We start from the raw sequence: 24124 nt of genomic DNA on the forward strand, positions 1-24124 counted from the left end.
AGCGTATTGCTCCGTCGCATGCGAACCTACACATAGCTCACAAACACTGGTTATCTGATTAACACCCAAGTTAGCCAGATAATCGATCTTCATAGACAACTCCTTTAGTTGAGTAGTGATAGCCATAACTGTATCCACCTCAAGAACTCCTGCTACCTTGCTCTGTGGCAATCTCTGGGCTGGATACTGATATTCATTAACAACCATCAGTTCAATTAGATCATAAGCTTCCTCATAGCTCTTCACCCATAAGGCTCCACCTGATGCTGCATCGAGCATGGGTCTGGACTGTGCTCCCAAACCATTATAAAAATAGTTGATGATCATCCAATCAGGCATTCCATGATGAGGACACTTCATAAGCAACTCCTTGTAGCGCTCCCAAGCTTCACATAGAGATTCTTCCGATTGCTGCGCAAATTGAGTAATAGCGTTTCTGATTGTAGCTGTCTTTGCCATAGGGAAGAATTTAGTGAGAAACTTTTGAGCAAGATCTTCCCAAGTAGTAATCGAACCAGCTGGTAGAGAGTATAACCAGCTCTTAGCCTTGTCTCTCAGAGAGAATGAGAACAGTCATAGCTTCACAGCATCTTCAGAAACACCGTTCAACTTGAAGGTGTCGCATATCTCAATGAAATCCCTAATGTGCATATTGGGATCTTCCGTTGGAGAACCCCCAAACTAGATTGAATGCTGCACCTATTGAATTATGCCAGGCTTGATCTCAAAGGTATTAGCTGTGATAGCTGGCCTGACAATGCTAGATTGAATGTCATTGATCTTGGGTTGAGAAAAATCCATCAAGGCTTTCGTTCGTGCTACTGGGTCTCCCATTGTAATGAGTACCTGAAATACAACAAGTATACCGTGAAAGTAAAAGAGTCCGAGTCAGTGAACTTTAACAACCACTGATGACAAGCACATAAACTAAACAATTAACACCGAGTCCCCGACAGCGGCGCCAAAAACTTGTTAGGGCGAAAACACGCGCTAATATTCACGCAAGTATACGCGTTCACAAGTAGTATAAGATATAAATCAGATTCGTTCCCACAAAGACTGGTTTAGGTTAAGTTCAATTTATGCACCTATGCAACAATGTATGGTTATCGCTCAATGCTAAGACAAATAATAAATTCGATTTTTATTAAACTAAGAGATTATACTAAATAACATTGACTAAGAGAATTGAGGTTGAATTACTATATATGATAAACATGGGATTCTAACTTCATTACTACTTCATTCCAAGTCATTTTTCTTAACCTTAGCATGTGATGGTGATGACACTAATCAGATAACACGAAACTAGTAAACGCCAACTTTTGTTGTACGAATATCCTACTACCAAGCATCCACAAAAGAGATAAAGTTGAATAGACACCAATTATGCTTAGTCCTTATATATCTATAAGAATTGAAAACATAAAGGTTTAATGTGCAAGTTATCTATCGTGATTACATAGGGCAAGTAAGATGGTTAAAATTATCTACGAATCATGCATAACAAATACATGAACTCATGCTAGCATGGCAAGTTCTAAACCTCTATATTCACTGTCGCTTTAATAGAGATTAACACGCTATCTTATACGTTAGCTACGCACATAAGATGAATAAGCACAACCAATACTAGGATATCAATCAATCACCACACACCAAGATATCGAAACAAATTAATTATTGAAATCCATAGGTAAATCCGCTAGTTACCCATGATAACGATTAGCCCATAATTGAACTCATCGTCATCATGGGTTCCAATGAAAGCATGGTATAAAACAAGATCTTAATAAATTGAATAATAATCAAAGTACAAATAAAAAAAGTCTAGGTTCAATAAGAATGAAAACGAGCATCCAAAGTAACAACTATTTTCAAAGAATCACAAGTAGAAAACAAGATCTTTTTCGGAGTTGTTTTGTGCTTCTAGGTCTTCTCCTTGATCTCCCAATCTTCCCGGATGATGAAAACCCTTTTTTAAGTACATATAAGCCCCTAGTGGATTACCCTTAAAATTATCAAATTCCACTCAAAAAAGGCTTTTTCAGCGAAATCAACAAAATCAGCCGTGCATCAGCATGCGGTCGCGCGCGGGCCGCGTGCACTTCTGACGCGGCCGTGTGGGCGGCTTCTGGAAAATTCTGATGAATCTTATTTTGGCCATAACTTGAGTTCTACCTGTCAGAATTAGGCGATTCAACTTCCCACGTGAAACTAAAGAGATTCTCTACAACTTGACAATGGCCTTGGGTTCCAAATCTGATCACTTTTCATCATATTTCCTTTAAAATCTCCTTTCTTCATTTATCTGATACCTGAAATGCAATAACACAAAAATACATCAAAATACCAACAACTTGAGTCCAAAACACCAATTTAAGCTTGTAATAAAGCATTCCAAGTGGATATAAAATCTACTGATCACATTATCTGTTGTATATATAACAACTCTCTATTTTCTTGTAGTCAATACTTGCCTTATACAGAGACAACCAATCCATGCCTAGAATAACATCGAATTCTCCTAACTCAAAAGGTATTTGGTCGGTGGGAAAAGAATGACCTGAAATCTCTATTGAACACTTAGGACATAATTGATTTACAGATACCTTATCTTGATCAGCCACCTCTATGGTCAAAGGTTCATTTAAGTCTTCCAACATTAATTGTATTTTTTTCACACAGTTCAGGGATATGAAAGATTTAGATGCTTCCGAATCAAATAGAACATATTACCAGGCACATAGTTAAGATAAAGTGTACCTGCAACTACATCAGATTCCTGAGCCGTGGATTTCTTAGTCATTTTGAAAGTTCTAGCTCTGGCTGTACTTGTTGCTGGTTCTTGTGATGCACTTCCTCTTACACTGCCCTAGGTAACTAATTTGCAGTTCCTAGTAATATGCCCCACTTTGCCGTAACAGAAATAGGTTACTCCTTGATTCTCATATTTGCACTTAGTGAAATAATGACCCATTTGGCCACACTTGAAATAGTTGACGTTCTCTCTGCACTGACCATCGTGCTTCTTTCCATATGTCTTATTTATTGGACTTTGTCGGAGTAGAACTGACTGAGGTAGTATTAGGCCTAATTTGTGGGAAATTCTGCCTCCTAAATTTCTTGTCTTTATTTCTTCTAAATCGTCGCTGAAACTTCTGACTTACTCCTTCTTGTTCTGACTTTACAGGCCCACCTTCAAACTTCCTTTTCTTCTCGCCTCTTTCCTTAGCAGCTAATCTATGATCACTTTCTATTTCTAAGGCATCCCGAACTACCGAATTATATGTCTTGAGTTGTAGAGCTATAACTCCACTCCTGATCTCTGGCTTCAATCCTTGTTGAAACCGCTTCACTCTCTGAGCTTCCGAACTTAAATACTCTGGTGCTATATGAGCCAATTCCGTGAACTTGGCTTCGTACTTCATGACACTTCTATCTCCTTACTTCAGCTTTAAAAACTCCATCTCCATCTGATTCTGGAGACAATCCGGATTTTTTTTCTAAGAACTGTTTTGTGAATCGGGTCTAAGGAATATGACCCTCTCCTTCTAACACTCGCGTAGACTCCCACCAATAATTCGAATCATTCTTCAGGAAGTAATTAGCATAGTCTATATTTAAATCCTCACTCACCTTGGTGAGAGCAAAAGCCTTCTCTATTTCCTTCAACAGATCCTGACAGCAACAAGATATACTTCACCTTTAAATTATGGGGGTTTCACAGACTGAAAAGACTTAAAACTAACAGTTTGGGTTGTCCCCCTCAACTGATGCTGTTGTTGGATCTGCAGCAGCTGCTGTTGGATTTGCTGTTACTGTTGTTGTTGTATGAGCTGCTGTTATTGTTGTTGTTGTTGCTGAAATTGTTGTTGTTGTTGCTGCTGAAATTGTTGTTGCTGTTGGGCCAACTGTAGACTGCTGACACAATAAATCTATCAATTCACTCATGAAGGGATCCCCAGTAGATCCATTGTTGGGTTGAGAATTCTTCTTAAGTGGCATTCTCCTGAAACATAGCATTCATATATAAGGAAACATATTGCTCCAAATAGTTTATACATATATATTAGGAGAGTGCTGCCACTAAGATAATATCCTCATCCTCAGTTAATTGGATCCATCCTGAGTGAATGATTATATTCTAGAAAAACCAGCAACATAAGCAAAATTATAATAACAACAATAATAACAATGCACAAGTATATGAAAACTGAACAATATAATAAAGCAGTTACAATATAACAACCACACAAAAATCCAACTAGTACAACTAATATACAGCTACAAAACTATCTGAGTACACAATAAAATTGGCTGATATACAGCCTCCAGCAACTACAAACAACAACAACATAATGTACATATAAAAAACAACTACAGAACTCCTGAAGAACCAAATCTCAGCTTTGTCTATCACCGCTGCAACTCTGCTCTAACCACTGCCACTGCCACCAATAGTGCCTAACTCGAACACCAACCAGTAAACCAACACCTGGTACTGAATGGCCCCAAACTCAGAGCTAGTAAAAGGGTCAATAGACCTAGCTCGCTCAACAGGAGTTTGAGTCAAAGTCCTCACTCAGGCCTGGATATCGGGTGAGGGGATAGGGATGCCCTGAAAGGGTCCAACTGGAAGTCGATCAAGATGTACGGCCAGCTCCGGGATCTGCTCTCTAATAAAAGATCTGTTCACCGCCTGGTGAACATGATATGAAATTGGGGAAGAGGTACCTGTAGGAGTCAAAGGAGGAACTGGAGGTCGAGAAAAAGAAGAGATGGGTCCACAACCTGGTGGAAAATCCCTAACAGCAGATACCGATCTCTGTACCCGACGAGGATGGGCACTAGGTCCTGACATATCTCACGGTACAAATGGAGGCACTGGCGGGGGAGGCAAAGGAGTCTCCTCAGCTACAACGTATAGGGTCCTCTTTGAGTATGAACTGTCTGAGTCAGAACTGTTCTCCCGGGACAGAGAAAAGGATATCACTATGGGTAGGGGTGAGAAAAAAAAAGTCAAACCGACCAGACCGGACCGGACCAAACCGACCAAACCGCTTTTTACTTTTTTTTCAGCGGTTCGATTTGGTCTAGGTTTGGTGTGAATAAAAACCGTTATTTTACGGTTTAACCTGGTTTTCATCTCCAAACCGGACTGTTAAGGTCGAACCGGACCGTTTCAATATATATTAATATATTTATTATAATTATATACCATTTTTATGTATATATATATTAATTACCTAAGTTTATTTTATACTTTATATATATTTTCTATTTATTATCTTCAAATTTGTATTTTACATGTAATATTTGTATTCTAAATTTTAAAAAATAAATAAATTTTATAATTATATATTTAGTTAGGTTTCAAACCGTTACCGACTGGACTGGACCATTAACTCGCAGTCTGGTCTGGTCTGGTCCGAAATTTCAAACGGTCCGGTTCGGTTTGATATTCTGTAAAACCGTTATATATGGTCCGGTCCGGTTTGATCGTAAAAAACTGACCAAACCGACCGTTGCATACCCCTAACTATGGGCCACTACCAACAATATAAATATACAGGAAAGACACAATAAGGTTAAGGCAGTTCTATCAAAATATCAATGTATGTCAGGGTAACGCCTTCGAAACCCTCGACTGACTCTTAGGTTTGCTCCTCTAAATGAGTTGCTAACTCACACCTTAGGACACAGTTCCTATACTATTTTGACTCGATCCCTAACCTAAATCAGGGACTTAAACCTGTAGCACTGATACCAACTGTGATGGCCTCAACCCCGGGGTCAGGAGTTGACGTCACCAAACATAATAAACCTTAAAACATAAACTACAAGATTATTATTAATATACTAACACATCCCCAAAACAAAGATCTGATCCAGATTTAAGTATGATTTAAGCTACTCACTATTATAAACCATTTATTTAAAAGTCAGACACACTAAACGTATTCAGCAACTCATCAGACCATACATGGTCTTATACAAACTACCTCAGAGGAGCCAGGTCCGGAAGTGGCTGAGACTCTGTTCTGCCAAGTTCTGATAGGTCTTCTAGGCATTTGTGATATGTATATAACAGGTTGCAAGGGTGAGCATATAATCACTCAGCAGTACCAACATATAAATATCAAGATAAAAATAGTAAACAGTTATAGGAACAGAACTATAAATCAACATGAATTCAGTAACCTGTAAATCATTTCGAACATTAGTAAATGAACATCGATAAAAGAAACTGGATATCACTGACTAACATGCTCTTTATAAAACAAATGTAGTTGGGTGTTATGTAAACACTAGAGTCCAATTTTAAAATGCTATTCATATTTGTTATTCAACTGTACAAATCTCTAATTCCCTTACAAGAATCATAAAGCCAAATCAGATACGTAATGGATATATGAAGACAGCTGATCAGGATATCAACACTAGACGGCTCCAACTGCCATCCCATAAACCTGTTCCGGAACTCAAAGACTAGCTAGGTCTCTGACCTGCTAGACTAATCGGTTATGTAGTGCGCGCAACCGAGTTAGCCTCTGACACCACCTCAATAGGCCACTCTGGCCCCTATGTATCCAATATCTGATCATTTTATCCATTTTTCAAATCAGTTGTACCTATCTCAGTTTAAAACCGTTCATTTAATAACACATGTAAAACTGGTTCACAAATCATTTTCATTCAAGATAGGTACATTTCGAAGTTACTTTTCCGCAAAATAGGTTTAAAACAATTAGTTATAACTACAGGGGATACGTAACTTAAAAACGTTTATGTTCCTGTACGAGAATAAAATAACAGTTTATCCATATGTACTGAACCATAAAAGAATGGTCAGGGGTACTTGCCTTGCAACGCTTTAACAGAAGCTTTTACGCTGACTTCGGTCCTCGCGAGACTCGACTGGGATCTACAGTAACAAAATAACCCAATCAGTTATACCGACATCCTTGATATCCTAGAACCTAGTTAACCCAATCCGATAACCCGACTCGTATAACGTATATACACATAACCACGTAATCAGTATTCACAATAAGGGTAAAATGTTTTATATCGTATAGTACACGTTTCTTATTTAAAATAATATTTAGAAAATTTTTTGATAGCGACTCCTCTATTTGCTATTTATAGCCTACCCGTCGAAAAATAATCGACGTCAAATCCCAACAAATCACAATATGATTTTTACAACTAAATACCTAATTACATACGAAAACTAATTATACAAATCACTTTATATATTTTATAAATTTAGGACACAGAACGTATCATCACCGTCCACCGTCGACCCGATTAATTTCGGGTTTCCAACCTAAATTCCACCGATTATGAAATTAATTTCTCGAAAGTAATTAATTATTTCACGAAATTTAATCAATTAATTCCTGCAAAAATCAAATAAAATAACATCAAAACTAACTGCACACAATCAACCTCAAGATTAGATGCCCAACAGCAAGGCCTAACTAACAGGCCCAATAACACAGTCCAACAGAGAATAGGGGAGCACGTGAACGCGACCACAAACACGGCCACCGCACACACATATACACACACAAACGCACGCACACAACACACACTTCACTCATACACACAATTACACACACACAATAACTCATATATATACCTACGGAACTGAACTGAGATGGCACGAAACTAACCGAAAAAAGAACGGCCGGAAATAAACGGCGAACAACATCGAGAGGCAGAAGAATGGAGAGGGAGAGAGGAAATAAAATGAGGGAGGGGGAGACCGAGATTTCGAGAGAGAGAGAGAGACAGGATCGAGAGAGAGAGTAGAGAATCAGGAGGAGTAAAAAGAAATGCCCCCAAATTTTAGACTACAGACATGTATCCAACAATTGTGCTACGTGACATCTTTTAACCGACTGCAAATACGCGCCTTACAAGCTTAGTTTCGCCCCGAATTCACAATTTACAAATTGAGTTGCGGGTAAAACAAACTCGGAAAATTATCAAAATTGTCTTAAAATTTTATAAATATCCCGAAACTAATAAAACGTAAATTTCATAATTTTTAAACCCGCATTTAATGATTTAACGAACAAACGTGCGAGTGAATTTAATCTCAAAAATTTCCAAAATAATTTTAAAATTCTCGAAATATTCCAAACTTAATAAAATACGAGTTCCGTAATTTTTGAAGCATCCTGGATTAAATACTGATTTTAAAAATAAATATAATTAGAAAATCATTTAAATATAAATAATTAATAAAATATTGATTTCTGAATTTTATAAAATCCCAAAAATAATTGTTGAAATTATAAAATCATAAAAATAATTTTAGAGACAATCTAACTATTTATGAAAATAAATCAGCAATAAATATACTTTTACAAGCGAAAACAAATCAATACAACTCAATAAATAATTATACAAATGATCCCTGTACACCAACAATCACGCATAAATAATAATAAACCACACACATCTGTCGAAACTAATACACATATTTTATATAATTATTTATTTAAAAATTCCATATTAAAATCATACAAACGAGTCGTTATAATATAGTCTAACTAAACTAAGTTATTTTTGTCAAAGAAGGAAAAGGCAACGGCTAAACGCACAAAAATCAAAAAATTTCAAAACACCACTTTTGCGAGTCTTAACTATCAAAATTATTTAAAAGCGAGTTGATCTTAAATTTTTTACTCTCAAATATATTTGATATATACATTTGAATATAAATATCAAATTATCTTGCTAAAAGCCGTGACAACATATCAAAAAACAGATTTTATTCCGAAAAACCCTAATATGCTCATTTATCCGGATAAAATTAATATAAATTTAAACATAATTATTCCTCAGACCTCATAGTCATTATTATTCATGAAAATTTATGTTTGAACATATATCAAGTCAAAACTTTTGTCTGAATTATCGGGTAAAGACAAATGATTTTTTCGATTGTTTTAGAAGGCTGTTTTAACGTTCAAAAAATCTGAAACGAGACCTCCAAATATCTTTTTGACTTGTAAATAGGGATTTGACATGGATATATTTATTTCTAATATTGGTAGGAATTTCAAAAAAAATCACAATTTTTCACTAAATCTGTTGTGTATCAGCTCTTGGATGTGTGCAAAGCTCAACTAACAATTTTCCTTGATTTATGGAAGCTTGTTCCCATTTTTTCTCATATTTTGACCTATTTAAACACCCCTCCCCACATGCATTCACTAAGCCATTTTCAGCAAGAAAAATTCTGGAGCTTTTATCATTCTGAACTCTCTCTATTGCAGTAGCAAAAACATGTCCAAAGTTCTAGCAATCAAGCCTTTTTATTTCTTAAATTTCATACCTTTAAAAGTTTATTTTTGCCTCTTTCTTGCTCAAATCTCTCACACCTTGTAACACTTACTTAGAAAACTTAAATACCACTTTCTTGCAGCCTCTAAGTGTCCCAAGAACCTCTAAAAAGTTCTTTTTTATAGTCCCTACTCATGCCAATTTTCCGTTCACTTTTCGGGTTCATTTTGGTGTAGTTTTCGGCTTCGATCTTAACTCTTATCTCTTGTAATACAATCTTTAATTTAAGAGGAGCTTGAGCCTTTGGAAGTTCAAGAGTGATAAGTTACTTAATATTTGTGTTAGTGCTAAATTGTTCGATCTTTTGCACAACTATTTCGTTAGTTTACAATTTTATGTATTCGTGCTAAGCTAGTTAAATCTTTTAGATACACATAATTTGTAAACATATTTATGAGAGTTTCTACCTCATACACTCTCTTCTAAATTAGTTGTTTATATTCCGTACATCTTTATCCGGAATTAAATACAACTCCGATTTACTTAAATTCCGAGTCGAGGCAATTTTGTATAAGTCGATATGCGACATAAAGAAAAAACCTCCTTGTTGAGTTAAAGTAATTATAACAAATTTATATTCTGAGTTAGAAGCATCTTATATAAATCTCATATAAGACATATAAACGAATGATTCCTTGTTAAATATTTACTAAACGATTCCTTTTTGTTTCCAAGTTGAAATTGATTTGTATAAGTCAAAAGTAACCACATAAAAAATAAACTTCTTCGTCTGAAATATAAAGTAACTTAAAATTATCTCTTATTCTGAGTTATAAGCTACTTGTATAAATCTCTTTATAATTATAAGAGATATAAGCAAAACGTTTCCTTGTTGAATACTTGCAAGTTAGTCCGTTTTATTTTCGAGTTGAAATAAAATTTATATAAGTCAATATAATACGACATAAACAAATACTTTCTTGTTTGAAATAGATAGAGACATAAACTAACTAAATTCAGAGGTTACAAATTTTTGTATAAGTCTCGTTATAATTATAAGAGGCATAAGCAAAATATCTCTCGCTGAATATTAGTAAGTTTGTAACAACTTCGAATCTGAGTTGAACACAACTTGTATAAATCTCTTTATATTATTTAGAGATATAAACAAGGCTTTCTCGTTGAGTTAAAGAAGTTAAATAACTTCGAACACAAATTTCAAGATTACTCGTATAAATCTCATATATTATAATTAGAGATATACACGAGCCTTACTTACATTGTTCTTTAACGCTGTGCTCCCGAATTTTTTGTGGAAGAAGAGAAGAGAAGCAAGTAGAAGAGAAAAGAGTAGAAGGAAAGATTAATTAATAAATTTTCTCTCGCTTGCTCCCAAGTTTTTGATGGAGAGAAGAGAAAGTTTGGATATAAAAGTAATTAGATAAATTATTATGTGAGATAATCTCTCCCGATCATCCCAAAAATGGGAAGAAATTTTTGGAAAGAAAGTGGGAGAATTTTCTCTCCGGATCCTTTCCGTTTTCTCCTAAAAAAACTCACGAGCATACATACGGAAGAAAATTTCAAAATTTTATTTTCTCTTCATTTCTCTTCTCTCTCATTTACAACTCGGGAGCACAGTGTAAGTTAAAACCAATCTTAATTCTGAGTCAAGGAATATATTCGTATAATTTAATATACGATATAAAATCTCCTCGTTGATATTAGGCGGTTTATCTTAGTTTGTTAAAAGCCTTTATAACTTATTGTTATATTTCTCCCGAAGATTTTTAATAACAAACGAGATACACTTGAATTTTATTCATGTAATTAATATTCGGCCTTATATTTAATATCTTATAGTGCTTGTATTTAAACGCCCCTGTTGTGTTTTATACTTCGGATACTTTTTAAGATATTGAATTATCTCTCTGTATTAGTATTGTTATATACTAATCCAACCTTCTTTCTTACTTAAGCAATTTTGTAAGTCGTAGTACTTGTATTATATCCTTTGACGTAAGGTAAAGTGAAGTGAGGTGATTCTCGCTCTAAGATCCAAGTCATAGACACGCCGGCGGGGAGTTGGATGTCTATGCACCGTGAAAAGGAGGAAATATCCAAGACCCGATCTAAGTGCGAAGACCATCAAAGGGTTTAGATACGAAGTTTATTCAAATGGTTGCACAATTTTGAGGATGTAGTGGGAAGTTACGCTCCAAGACAATCTTGCAATGGTTCTACTTAGATTGTGGGGAAGTAACGGGGAGTTACGTTCCAAGATTAGTCTAGTAGTTTTGCTAGTATATTTTGATAAATTAGCGTGTATTTTAGGTCCAAGATAAATACATAGTGTTGTAAAGGATTCTCCGCCAGCTATAAAGGAGTTTTTGTATAGTAGAGAAAATCTCGAGTCTATGGAGGAGCTCGGGATTGGAGTAGGGGTGAGTGGACTCCGATTTTGCAGTCAGCCACAGCGAACTAGGATAAAATCGACTGTGTCGCACTCTATATCTTTTTGCACACTGTATCTTTAATGCTTTATCTTTCCGCACTCGACTTACTTGTTCACAAGTAATAAATTTTAAACGGTAAAGAAAATTTAAAAATGCCAAACTCTAAAATTTAAAAGGTTAAGTTATTAAAACCCCTTCTAGCTTATTAACCCCTATTTTGGGACTAACATATTATATAATAATGAAATAAAATATACAAAATTATATTATTTATAATTCAATATTAGTAATTTATATATATTAATAAAAATATTTCATGTTCCAGGTAAATATGTTTTACAATGATATTGGGAAAAAAATTAAGATAAAAGAAATTAAAGAGATACGAAAATGAAGAATGGAGTGAATGAGTGGAGGAAAAAAAGTTAATTAAGCAGAAGAAAAAATTAGGGGAGGAAGAATTATTTTTTTGACATAATATAATAAGTTAGTGGAGCTTTCTCTTTTAGTATAGTGTAGAAAAGTTTTTAATTTTAAACTAATCCAAATCTATATCTATCTATCTATATACATATTGACATACACACTAAATAACTATAAGCTTTAGATTTGGGTTGAACAAGAATTTTATATTTATGTATAAGGGCGAATTACTCCGTGAAAAACATATTTTCAGTTTTCAGTAAGAACAATAAAAAAATATCATAAAATTAAATAAAAACATATTAAAATTCTAATTTTCACATCAATTTTTTTTTATGAATACATATTGAATTTAATAAAAATTTGGGATCGAATATAACATTACTATACATACTTTCATTATTACAAATATATATAGAATACTAGATTCCGTACTAAATTCTATGTTACACTTGATTTTCAATTGAAGATGAAATTTTACATTATATTAAATATGTTAAGTGTAATTGATGTTAAACATTATGATTATAATCTGAACAAATTATGTTTATTAAAAAAATAAAGTATTTTATGGTGTTCTTTTATGTTCTTTATATATAAGGTTTTTTTGTGAAGTGCAACCCATATACAAGTATAAATTTGAAATTGGATCGGAGATGGTTTAATAGTATGAAAAATATTTAAATATTTCATATTATTTTATTACAAAAAATATATCATTTCCTTAACAATTAATTTAAAAAATGTTATTGTACACTTTTTTGTAAAAAAAGTCTTTCTAAATGAAAACAAATATATTTTAAAGACTTTATAAAATTAACATATTGTGACGCCGCCAAATCCGCCATCTTGCGAACCTGAGTTATCACGGCACCATTCACTAAACCTGTATTATTACAACACTTATATTCATAAAACACTTCTACATTAGCTTAGAATCGACTTTACACCCCCACTTAATTACACTTTTATAACATCGTGGTACAAATTGAAATATGATAAACTTCGATCTTAAAATAATAACAATAAAACTCATAACCAACTCGGGACCACCTGTCGGGCAAGGTGAAGCTAATAACTTTCAATCATGAAGTGGCTATTTCCCTTTTTAGGCCCCTGCTGCTCTGAATGATTATCCTCTTCATCTTTGCCAGTGTAAAGTATTCGTAATAGTAAGGGTGTACATCTAAATACTCAGCAAATTTATCCCGCGACATAAAGATTTATAAAACATAATTTTGAAAAGTTCAAAAATGAATAGAGTGCCAAAATAATTCCAATATTTAAACTATAAGCTAATTCACATCAAAATTATGTTTGAGTTGCTATACAAGTAAAAAAGAAGCAAACTGTTATCTGGAACTTCATTCCCAAATTGTCATGAGAATAAATTGGTCATATTTCCACCCCGGTACATCAATGATACGATCAACTACCATAGTGTACCGTCCTCCTGCGTATCTTACGCTCACCCGATCACGGCTCCTCGTAAGAATGCCCAACACACACTTGCTAGCATTTAAAATGGGTTCCACCTTGAACCCACAGCCACGCATGAGCCGATAAATAAAAAATATCTGCATCTCAAATAAATAATAAATAAACCATGGGTACCCCCAGGTTGACCAGTACAGATGAAAGAATCCTCCGATGATTTTCACAATTCATTTGACATGAAATTTGAAAAAATATTGAAAAATAATTTTTTTTGATCCAGTTTGAACAATAAACCATTTACGAAGTGAAATGAATTACCGACACGAACAATGTGTCGATCACGTTATCAATTACGATGATTTTTCTCGAATAAGCAAGAAGAATCGAGAATCAAACGAGCGTCGGGTTGTTTGAAGAATAAATAATCCTTAATGAATAATTAACCATAAAAGATAGTTAAAATGACCGCGAGAAAATTTATAACATGGGAAAAAGAGTTAAACGAATTTGCAAGCGCGAGGGTCTACAATAATTTTCATAAAACAGTTTCATTTGAAACATAACTTTCAACTTTATACGAAAATCATAATTTCACATTTAAAAATAGCAGGTAGAGATAAGAAAGAGTGGAATAAACTTGTCTTAAGTCCGTCACAAAATACATAAAGCTAGATATGATGATAACCAAAATTCTTATGTATAGTTATGGCGCCGACACGTTTGATTCTATAACCAAAATAATAATAATTACTTTAATTCACAAAGATACAGTATCTAACACGTCTCATTCATGATTCACTAAAATTCTAAGATACAGTATCTAACACGACTCATTCATGATTCACTAAAATTCTAATCCACTTATATAACTAACCAGTGTCTTACGCCTCTAAATATTTCTCGTGGAGGCTCTAATGCAATATAACAATTTTAATAAATATATGTTGCTCTTCATCATTAAATAATTAAATCTCCAATATTTTTAGTCATCAAGAATCAACTTAATGCATGTTTATTATTCATTTAGTATTATAAAAAATAAGTATATACATATATATATATTATATACTAGGACAATTTAGTTTACAAATAAAAAAAATTTAAAATTTCTAAATCAGAGGTCAAAAGTATTTTATTTAATTTGTTGAACTTAACCAATCTTATTTTAATATTTATTAAACTCTCCATTTTCTATATTTATTTTTAACCTTTACATTTTATTCAATATATCTAAATAGAGTCAGAAGTATTCAAATATACATAGTTATCCTTTTAACATAAGAAATTCTAATTAATCATTTTAACTATAAATTTCTACTCCAAAAAAAAATATTTTTAACAAACAAGATCAAAATTACTGATAAGTGGCATTTTATACCACTTAGAACGTCTTATAATAGCTTAAATTGGTGTCTTGAAATCAAGTATTTTGTGTATTTGATGCGTTTTTCTAGTGTTTGTGCATTTCAGGGTATTAGTTGCATTTCGGGGGAGAATTCATCAATAATAGGCCTTGGCATGTGTCTAGCATTGCAAGTGGGAAGAGAGGAGCAGATTACAGCGAAGAAACGGAGCAAACAGACCATTCTTCCAGAAGGGGTCTGAGCGCCCGCTCAGCTATGCTGAGCGGCCGCGCAAGGTCGTAATTTCAGATTTAATATTTTAGACTTCTAATTCTGTTTGGCTTCCAACTTCTGAGTAATCTGGGTTTTATGGGACTCCTATATAAGTAGATTTCAGAGACGTTTCACGTGTGTTGGATCGTTGTATTAATCAAGGAGCGGAGGAGATAAGGAAGAAGACCGTTTTAGCACATCGCAACGAAGAGGAAGCATATTTTCTTGTGATTCTTTATTTCGTTGTAACGTTGGATGCTAGTTTTCTTTGCTTTGAACCTATTTACTCTTGTGACGTACTCTGGTTTAATATAATTAGTTTAGTTATTATTCTTTTATGTTTATTTATCATGTTTTCATATGAACCCATGATGACGATGAGTGCTAACATGGGCTAATCATGATCATGGGGTCATAACGGATTTACTATGTACTTCTTTAGTTAGTTGTTTAATACCTTAGTGTGTGATGATTGTATGATATCTAGTATTGGTTGTGCGTATTCGTCATATGTGCGTCGCGAATATATAAGATAGGGTGTTAATCTTTTGTGAAGCGACGGTGGATCTCGAGATTTAGAACTTGCCATGCTAGCATAGGTTCATGTACGAGTCTGCATGATTAGTGGGTAACTCTAACCGTTTTATTCGCCCTGTGTAATCAAAAGGAATAACTTGTTCTTAAATCATTATGTTGTTAATTTCTGTAGACATATAGGGACTCAACATAATTGATGCCTATTCAACTTCTATCTTAATTATGGATGTTTGGTAGAATGGTATTAGTACAATAAAAGTTGGCTTTTATTAGTTTCGTGTTATTCGATTAATATCATCGCTGTTGCATGCTAAGGGTAATAACAATGACTACTGAAGGAAGTAGTAATGAAGTTGTGATCTCATGAGTGTTTTAATATTGTTAATTCTAAGTGTTAATTAAGTGTTTAATTCTAGTAGTTAATTATAGTTCATAATTAGTTAATCAAATCTAAGTGTTATTGTCTTAACATTGAGAAGTAATCATACATTGGTGAGTGAGTTTAATTGAACATAATTAGTCTGAGTCTCTGTGGGAACAAACTAGAAAGTATTCTATATTACTTGCGAACGCGTATAATTGCGTGAATATTAGCGCGTGTTTTCGCCTTAACAAGTTTTTGGCGCCGCTGCCGGGGACTCGGCGTATTTGTTTAGTTTATGTACTTACCATCATTGGTCGTTAGGACTCAGTGATTAAGACGTGTTACTTATTATTTCCGATTGTGTTTCAGGTACTTTAGCGAGCGTTTATGCAAACTCGTTCTCGTACTCGCAAGAGGACTTTAGATACAGCTCAGGAGACATACGAAGTTCTTGATATTCCGGAGAAGATAGACTTTGAAGATTCGGATTCAGGAAGTGAGCAGAAAGAGCCAGTAATCATGGGTGATCGTATTGTTCCGGCATATCCAACTCTTATGGACTTTTCTCGGCCTAAAATTGATGACATTCAGTCAAGCATTCTTCATCCGGCTATCCAAGCTAACACCTTTGAAATCAAGCCGGGCACTATTCAGATGGTGCAGAACTTTGTTTCTTTCGGAGGAGCTGCGACTGAAGACCCCAACATGCACATAAGGAATTTTGTCGAGATCTGCAGTACTTTCAAATATAATGGTGTGACTGATGAGGCTATCAAGCTGAGGCTTTTACCATTCTCACTGAGGGATAAACCTAAGGACTGGTTACATTCTGAACCAGCTGGGTCCATCACTACTTGGCAAGATCTTGCGCAAAAGTTTCTGGTGAAGTTTTATCCAATGGCCAAGACTGCTGCTATGAGGAGTGCTCTTACTCAGTTTGCGCAGCAACCTACAGAATCTATGTGCGAAGCTTGGGAACGCTACAAGGAAATGTTGAGAAAATGTCCATATCATGGAATGCCCGATTGGATGGTGATCACTGGTTTCTATAATGGTTTAGGGGCCTAATCTCGGCCCATGCTCGATGCAGCAGCTGGAGGCGCCTTGTGGGCCAAAATCTATACTGAGGCTTATAATCTTATTGAGACTATGGCTGCAAATGAGCATCAAAACCCAACTCAAAGGATGATGCCTGGGAAAGTAGCAGGTATTCTGGAAGTCGATGCAGCCACCGCTATTGCAGCGCAGCTCCAAGCGTTGTCTATGAAGGTCGATTCTCTAGCTACCTATGGAGTCAATCAAATAGCTATGGTCTGTAAGCTTTGTGCAGGTTCTCATGCTACAGATCAGTGTTCTCTTGTTAACGAATCTGTTTAGTATGTGAATAATTATCAGCGACAACAGCAGCCTGTGCCAGCTACTTATCATCCTAACAACAGAAATCATCCAAATTTCAGCTGGGGTAATAATAAGAATGCTATTCAGCCACCATATCAGCAAGGTGTGAGTAAACAGTTCAATCCACCTGGATTCCAGCAATCACAGCAGTATGCTCAAAGGAAATCATATCCTCAACAGGGAGGTACAGCTGCACCCACTAGTGCTGATTTTGAGGAACTTAAGCTGTTATGCAAGAGTCAGGCGGTGTCGATCAAGACCTTGGAAAATCAAATCGGTCAAATAGCCAATGCAGTGCTCAATCACCAACCTGGCACACTTCCCAGTGACACGGAAGTGCCAGGCAGGAAGGAAGCTAAAGAGCAAGTCAAGGCTATTACCTTAAGGTCTGGAAAAGTTGTTGATGCTGAAAAGGCAAAAGAAGGAGAAGCTGAAGTTGGAGATGAAAAAGTTAAGCAAAAGGACAAAGCGGCGGAATCAAGGAAGACTACTGTTGAACACACTCTGCCTGAGGGTAATACAGGGGAGAAACAGCTCTATCCTCCACCACCTTTCCTTAGGAGATTGCAACAATAAAAGCTGGATAAGCAGTTCGGTAAGTTTCTGGAGGTGTTCAAGAAACTTCACATCAATATACCTTTCGCTGAGGCTCTGGAGCAAATGCCTAGTTATGCGAAGTTTATGAAGAGTATTCTTTCAAGTAAGGTGAAACTGGATGACCTTGAGACCGTTGCTCTAATGGAAGAATGCAGTGCTGTGCTGCAGCAAAAGTTACCACCAAAGCTTAAAGATGCAGGTAGCTTCACCATTCCTTGCACCATTGGCAAGTTGTCTTTTGACAAATGCCTTTGCGATTTGGGAGCAAACATCAATCTGATGTCGTTGTCGATCTTTAATAAGTTGGATTTGCCTGATCCAAAGCCCACCTACATGTCTCTACAATTGGCTGATCGTTCTTTTACTTACCCAAGAGGCATAGTGGAGGATGTGCTAGTCAAAGTGGATAAGCTCTTCTTTCCTGCAGACTTTGTTATTCTGGATTTCGAGGAAGATAAGAAGATTCCCATAATCTTGGGAAGACCTTTCTTGGCTACTGGTCGTACCTTGATAGATGTGCAGAAAGGTGAACTTACAATGAGGGTGCAGGATCAGGATGTGACCTTCAATGTATTCAAAGCAATGAAATTCCCTACAAAAGATGAGGAGTGCTTAAAAGTGGATTTGATTGATTCTGCGGTTACTTCAGAACTCGATCATATGCTAATGTCTGATGCATTAGAAAAGGCCTTAGTGGGGGATTTTGACAGTGATGATGAGAATGGCAATGAGCAATTATAATATCTTAATGCTTCTCCCTGGAGGCGAAAGATGGACATGCCGTTTGAATCTCTTGGTACTTCTGACCTCAAAAATGCTGAAGGAAAGCTCAAACCATCAATTGAGGAAGCACCCACCTTGGAGCTTAAGCCATTGCCTGAATACTTGAGGTATGCTTTTTTAGGTGATGCATCTACATTACCTGTTATTATTGCATCTGACCTTTCAGGTAGTGAGGAGGACAAACTCTTAAGGATTTTGAGAGAATTCAAATCGGCTATTGGATGAACCATAGCAGACATCAAGGGGATCAGCCCTTCATATTGCATGCATAAGATTCTGCTCGAGGAGGGTAGTAAGCCAACTATTGAGCAACAACGCAGATTTAATCCTATCATGAAAGAGGTGGTGAAGAAAAAAATTCTGAAGTGGCTGGATGCAGGAATCATTTATCCTATTTCTGACAGTTCTTGGGTGAGCCCCGTGCAATGTGTGCCTAAGAAAGGAGGTATTACTATGGTCGCAAATGAGAAGAACGAGCTCATCCCCACTCGAACAGTCACAGGATGGAGAGTATGCATGGACTACCGAAAGTTGAACAAGGCCACGAGGAAGGATCACTTCCCTCTTCCGTTTATTGATCAGATGCTTGACAGGTTGGCTGGTCATGAGTATTATTGTCTTCTGGATGGCTACTCGGGATATAATCAGATTTGTATTGCACTAGAGGATCAAGAAAAGACTACCTTCACTTGTCCATTTGGCACGTTTGCTTTTCGCAGAGTTTTGTTTGGGTTATGTGGCGTACCAGCCACTTTTCAGAGATGTATGATGGCTATATTCTCTGACATGATTGGCAATAATGTCGAGGTGTTCATGGACGACTTCTCCGTCTTTGGACATTCGTATGATGAATGCTTGAATAATCTTCGTGCCGTGCTCAAAAGGTGTGTGGAAACTAATTTGGTGCTCAATTGGGAAACATGTCATTTTATGGTGCGTGAAGGCATTATGATTGGGCATAAGGTCTCTAGCAAGGGTCTTGAGGTGGACAAAGCCAAGGTGGGAGTCATTGAAAATCTTCCACCACCTATTTCTGTGAAAGGAATCCGTAGTTTTCTTGGTCATGCGGGTTTTTATCGGCGTTTTATCAAGGACTTTTCGAAGATATCTAAGCCGCTGTGCAACTTGCTTGAGAAGGATGTGTCTTTCAAATTTGATGATGAATGTTTGACGGCATTCGAGACTCTTAAGAAGAGTTTGATCACTGCACCAGTTATTACAGCACCGGATTGGACAGAGCCTTTTGAGATGATGTGTGATGCGAGTGATTATGCGATAGGCGCAGTTCTTAGGCAGCGCAAGAATAATCTCTTTCATGTGGTCTATTATGCTAGCAAGACCTTAAATGGGGCCCAAATGAACTACACCACTACTGAGAAGGAGCTCTTGGCTATAGTCTTTGGTTTCGAAAAATTTCGATCTTATCTGCTTGGGACAAAAGTGACAGTATTCACTGATCATGCGGCCATTCGCTATTTGGTTTCCAAGAAGGATTCGAAGCCGAGACTCATTCGTTGGGTGCTCTTACTACAGGAATTTGAGTTAGAGATCAAGGATCGAAAAGGTACCGAGAATCAAGTAGCTGACCATCTCTCTAGATTGGAGAATCCTGAGTCTACTTCACATGATAAGACATTGATGAACGAATCTTTTCCGGATGAGCAGTTGTTCGCAGTTCAGGAGGAAGAGCCATGGTTTGCAGATATTGTGAATTATCTTGTCAGCAATATAATGCCTCCTAATTTGACCACAGCTCAAAAGAAGAAGTTTCTGCATGAGGTGAAGTGGTATATGTGGGATGAACCGTATTAGTTTAGACAGGGAGCTGACCAGATCATCAGGAGATGTATCCCATTCTGTGAGACAGAGGGGATATTACGAGACTACCACTCCACAGTTTATGGAGGACACTATGGTGGTGAGAAGACGACAGCTCGTATTCTGCAAGCAGGTTTTTTCTGGCCTACCTTGTTTAAGGATGCTCATCAATTTGTTTTAAGGTGTGATCGTTGCCAAAGAGTGAGAAATTTGACAAGAAAGGATGAGATGCCGTTAAATGTGATGCTTGAAGTCGAGGTCTTTGATGTTTGGGGAATCGATTTCATGAGGCCTTTTGTCTCGTCCTGCAACAATCAGTACATCTTGCTGGCAGTCGATTATGTCTCAAAATGGGTAGAAGTCAAAGCTCTACCGACAAATGATGTAAAGGCAGTGTTGAATTTTCTTCATAAGCAGATTTTCACAAGGTTTGGAATGCCTCGAGTAATCATAAGTGATGAAGGGTCGCATTTCTACAACCGTAAGTTCACTTCTATGATGCAGCGTTATAACGTGAATCATCGAGTTGCTACTGCCTATTATCCGCAAATAAATGGTCAAGCGGAAGTATCTAACAGAGAGATCAAGCGCATTCTAGAGAAGGTTGTTTGTCCGTCAAGGAAGGATTGGTCTTTAAATCTCGATGAAGCTATTTGGGCTTACAGAACAGCATACAAAACTCCACTTGGTATGTCCCCGTTTCAACTGGTGTATGGTAAGGGATGTCATTTACCTGCGGAGCTTGAGCATAAGGCCTATTGGGCGTTGAAAAAGTTGAACCTGGATCTAGATGCAGCTGGAAAGAAGCGAATGCTTCAGCTTAATAAACTTGATGAATTTCGACTCCAAGCATACGAGAATAACAAAATATACAAGGAAAAGGTGAAAAGGTGGCACGATAGGAAGCTACATCCTAAGTTATTTGTGCCGGGGCAACAAGTTCTCTTATTTAACTCTCGTATCCGACTTTTTCCTGGGAAGTTGAAATCAAGGTGGTCTGGACCTTTTATTGTCAAAACTGTGTTTCCACATGGAGCGGTGGACATTTTTGAGAATGATCCGGACCAAGCATTCAAGGTTAATGGTCAGCGTTTGAAGCACTACTATGGGGACATGGTAAACCGAGAAGTGGTTAGTGCTGTTTTATTGTGAACTTGAGGAAGGTACGCAACGTCAAGCTAATAACGAAAAAGAAGCGCTTCGTGGGAGGCAACCCATGATTTGTTGTTACAGGAACCCTTAGAAGCTAATAACCTATCCAAAACCACAAAAAAATCAGAAAAACTGGGCCAGAATTTTTTTTTCCAGTAGCCTCCTGAGCGCGCCCGCTCAGGGGTCGGCTGGGAGAAAATTTTTTAGTTCCATAAAAATCCAAAAAAATCAGAAAAATAAAAAAACAAAATACAGCCCATAAACCCACGACCTATTTCCCCATTATCCCATGATTTTAACCCTTAAACCACTCCTAATCAAATTCTACCCTAATCCATACCTTATATATACATACACCTATCCCATATATCTCCCATACTCTTTCTACACTTCAACTCTCTCCCAAACACAAAAACATAAATCTCAAGCGTTTTTGTTCAGATTCGATGGCACCCAAGAGAGCAAGGACTATTGATAGCAGCAACACTGTCCCTACTGCTAATTCATTGAGGGGTACTGCTGCGAGGCCTTGTTTGAATGATAGGGCTGCTGAGGAGGAGTACACTAGGCTTCTGGGGAAGCCGATTCTGAAGGAGAGGGGTTTTTACCATCGTGGAGAGATTGTGAGTTGTTGCCTATGATTGCTGAGAAGGGGTGGATAGCTTTTTGTGAGTCGCCTGAAGCAGTGCCGATGAGCGTGGTTCGCGAGTTCTATGCGAACGCGAAGGCCGAGAAGAATGGGTATTCTGTGGTCCGGGGGATGACGGTTGATTATCACCCAGCGGCGATTCGCCGTGTGATTGGGCAGAGACAGAGGAAGCCCACGGAGGAGAGCTGGAACGAGAAGACTGCTGAGGATTTTGACTTGGATTTGATTTGTGCTACTCTCTGTAGGCCGGGCACAGTATGGACTTTCAAGACTGGAACTAATGAGTATCGTCACTTTCCGGCGATCGCGATGAACAGGTATGCCCGTGCATGGAATACATTTATTTGTCCTAATATTCTGCCTTCTTCGCATGCACATGAGGTCACAGTTGAGAGAGCACGGTTGTTGTGGGGAATTTTGAATGAGGAGTAATATGTGGACCTTGGTGAGTTCATCTACCAAGGAGCTAAGCACATGAACATCCCTTATGCATCCACAGTTACTAAGCTTTGCCGAGCGGTGGGAGTTCAGTGGCCGTCTCATGAGCAGTTGCAGTTGCTGGCCGCTCCTATTGATTCCGGGACTCTGAATGCGATGCAGGAGTGGACTGGTGGTGAGCCCGAGGAGCATGGGCTGGGTTATCGTCTTCCAGGAGGGCGTCCAGCACGAGGTGCTACTATGGCGAGGCCAAGGCGTGATAAGGCTGGTTTTTCTAGAGCTCAGGAGGGTGCTGGGATGGCTGATGCCCAGTATAGGAGGCTGTCACGGAGGATGGATGCTATGTACGAGATGTAGAGCAGGTTTGCTCAGGAGCTCACCCTTGCGCTAGGGACCGCTTTTCGAGGCCTTGGAGCTGACATCCAGTGGCCAGTTTTTGGTGAGGACTCTGCATATCCACCTCCTGATACACCACCCACTGAGGGTGATGATGATGATGATCTCTCCGAGTAGGTATACCCTGTGTTCCTTTCTACTACCTTCACTGGGGACAGTGAAGATTTTAAGTTTGGGGGTGGTAGTTAAGGAATATTTTGTGTGTGTGTCATATAGTTGCATATTCATGATAGTTAGTTCATATAATTTTTTCCATATAGAGTTTTTATTTATTTATAGCTTTATTTGTTTATCATGTAGCTCATGCATTTGCTATGATCCCTTTTGCGCTGATTTGCCGACTGATTTGTGATGTTGATGTGAGTGTAGTGATAGCATTAAAGTAATGTTGAATCGTGTAGGTTGATATGCATGCTAGAAACACTTGTAATTTCACTAAGTCTTAGAGAATGCTTAAGGACTAGATTGTTGTTATGGTTCGACGGTTTTTGAGGTTAATCTATTTATTATGCTTAGAATTTTATAATAGGTTCTTAGTGATAAAAGGCATGAAAAGAAAAAATATGGAGTAAAAAATGGAATTCGTTGCTAATTGTGGCTAGATGTCAAATGGCTAGTAGCCAGCTCGTATGTGTATGCGAGTAGTCTAGGATTGAGCAGGATGGAGCGAAACGCACTTGCTCAGAAATTTTTGAAAAAAAAAATATATATATAGAAAAAAAAGAGAAAAAAAAAATAATAAAGAGTTAATGCATAA

At 36.9% G+C, this 24124-nt stretch overlaps 2 non-coding genes across 2 annotated transcripts; one reads left to right on the forward strand and one right to left on the reverse strand.

The window, feature by feature from the left end:
* The first annotated feature begins 337 nt into the window (after positions 1–337).
* LOC141688477 (small nucleolar RNA R71) lies at positions 338–444 on the forward strand. The gene has a single exon (XR_012561919.1). It is a non-coding gene; the product is annotated as a small nucleolar RNA R71 (small nucleolar RNA).
* Positions 445–17048: 16604 nt separating this feature from the next.
* On the reverse strand, positions 17049–17155 carry LOC141688044 (small nucleolar RNA R71). The gene has a single exon (XR_012561513.1). It is a non-coding gene; the product is annotated as a small nucleolar RNA R71 (small nucleolar RNA).
* Between the last annotated feature and the right edge of the window lie 6969 nt (positions 17156–24124).

The sequence above is a fragment of the Apium graveolens genome, chromosome 9 (genome assembly GCF_009905375.1).
Source record: "Apium graveolens cultivar Ventura chromosome 9, ASM990537v1, whole genome shotgun sequence".
NCBI classification, from domain to species: Eukaryota; Viridiplantae; Streptophyta; class Magnoliopsida; order Apiales; family Apiaceae; genus Apium; species Apium graveolens.